This window comes from Alosa sapidissima, chromosome 12, assembly GCF_018492685.1.
Source record: "Alosa sapidissima isolate fAloSap1 chromosome 12, fAloSap1.pri, whole genome shotgun sequence".
Taxonomy (NCBI): domain Eukaryota; kingdom Metazoa; phylum Chordata; class Actinopteri; order Clupeiformes; family Clupeidae; genus Alosa; species Alosa sapidissima.
In genome coordinates, this window is record NC_055968.1 from 35,829,401 (window position 1) to 35,831,900 (window position 2,500).

The window sequence follows — 2,500 nt, forward strand, 5'->3', positions numbered from 1 at the left end:
CCCACTAATGCCCACTAATGCGCACTAATGCCCACTAATGCCCACTAATGCCCACCCCACCTCCTGTCTGCACTAATGCCCACTAATGCCCACTAATGCGCACTAATGCCCACTAATGCCCACCCCAGCTCCTGTCTGCACTAATGCGCACTAATGCCCACTAATGCCCACTAATGTGCACTAATGCCCACCCCAGCTCCTGTCTGCACTAATGCCCACTAATGCGCACTAATGCCCACTAATGCCCACTAATGCGCACTAATGCCCACTAATGTGCACTAATATGCACTAATGCCCACTAATGCCCACTAATGCGCACTAATGCCCACTAATGCCCACTAATGCGCACTAATGCCCACTAATGCCCACTAATGCGCACTAATGCCCACTAATGTGCACTAATATGCACTAATGCCCACTAATGCCCACTAATGCGCACTAATGCCCACTAATGCGCACTAATGCCCACTAATGTGCACTAATATGCACTAATGCCCACTAATGCCCACTAATGCGCACTAATGCCCACTAATGTGCACTAATATGCACTAATGCCCACTAATGCGCACTAATGCCCACTAATGCCCACTAATGTGCACTTATGCCCACTAATGTGCACTAATACGCACTAATGCCCACTAATGCGCACTAATGCCCACTAATGCCCACTAATGCCCACCCCAGCTCCTGTCTGCACTAATGCGCACTAATGCCCACTAATGCCCACGAATGCCCACTAATGCTCACTAATGCGCACTAATGCCCACTAATGCGCACTAATGCCCACTAATGTGCACTAATGCCCACTAATGCCCACTAATGCCCACCCCAGCTCCTGTCTGCACTAATGCGCACTAATGCCCACTAATGCCCACTAATGCCCACTAATGCGCACTAATGCCCACTAATGCTCACTAATGCGCACTAATGCCCACTAATGCGCACTAATGCCCACTAATGTGCACTAATGCCCACTAATGCCCACTAATGCCCACCCCAGCTCCTGTCTGCACTAATGCGCACTAATGCCCACTAATGCCCACTAATGCCCACTAATGGGCACTAATGCCCACTAATGCCCACTAATGCGCACTAATGCCCACTAATGGGCACTAATGCGCACTAATGCCCACCCCAGCTCCTGTCTGCACTAATGCCCACTAATGCGCACTAATGCCCACTAATGCCCACTAATGCGCACTAATGCCCACCCCAGCTCCTGTCTGCACTAATGCCCACTAATGCCCACTAATGCCCACCCCAGCTCCTGTCTGCACTAATGCCCACTAATGCCCACTAATGCGCACTAATGCCCACTAATGCCCACCCCAGCTCATGTCTGCACTAATGCCCACTAATGCGCACTAATGCCCACTAATGCGCACTAATGCCCACTAATGCCCACCCCAGCTCATGTCCGCACTAATGCCCACTAATGCGCACTAATGCCCACTAATGCCCACTAATGCCCACCCCAGCTCCTGTCCGCACTAATGCCCACTAATGCCCACTAATGCCCACCCCAGCTCCTGTCCGCACTAATGCCCACTAATGCCCACTAATGCGCACTAATGCCCACTAATGCCCACCCCAGCTCCTGTCCGCACTAATGCCCACTAATGCCCACTAATGCGCACTAATGCCCACTAATGCCCACCCCAGCTCCTGTCCGCACTAATGCCCACTAATGCCCACCCCAGCTCCTGTCCGCACTATTGCCCACTAATGCCCACTAATGCCCACTAATGCCCACCCCAGCTCCTGTCCGCACTAATGACAAATATCCCAGAGCAGGAACGCAGCGCGGGTACGCTGTTGCCACGGTAACTCCAGGCCGGGGCTGGCTGGTATGGTCTGGTTGGTTGGTTGAAAAGATCTGGGCACCCCCCCCCCCCCCCCCACCCCGTGTCAGGGCAGTGGAGCAGCAGCTCTTTAGAGTTTTATGAATATGACAGCAACAGTATGCACAGTGGCATTTGCAGCCATTTGCAGTGTGTGAGTTTGCCGCGTATCAGACTCTGCAGAGGTCAACACATTACTCTGCAGAGGTCAACACATTACTCTGCAGAGGTCAACACATTACTTCCAGTAAAGCTGCAGGGTTACAGTACAGTAGAGAGAAAAAATAAGAGGTCTTCCAGGTCAGGAGTGTGTGTGTGTGTTTTGAGTGTGTGTTGTTGTGTTCTGAGTTGCCTGACCTTCTCACTATCAAGTCTATGTAGCTTGATGAGAAATAATTTGGTCTCAGATGGAGACTCAAATCATTGCAAAAAGACATGAGAACATGGGCGGATTATGAACTTTCGGGCCCCTGGGCCCAGATGTATTAAGGGCCCCCCACTTATTGTCGCATATGTGGGAGGGGGGGTTTGGGGGTCCTCCCCCAGATATTTTTTTTAATTTGTTTGATGTGATTTCCTGTATTCTGGTGCATTTTGGGGATGGCCAATATTACATTCAATCAGATTCATAGCCTACATCCTGATTTGTTGATATTGAG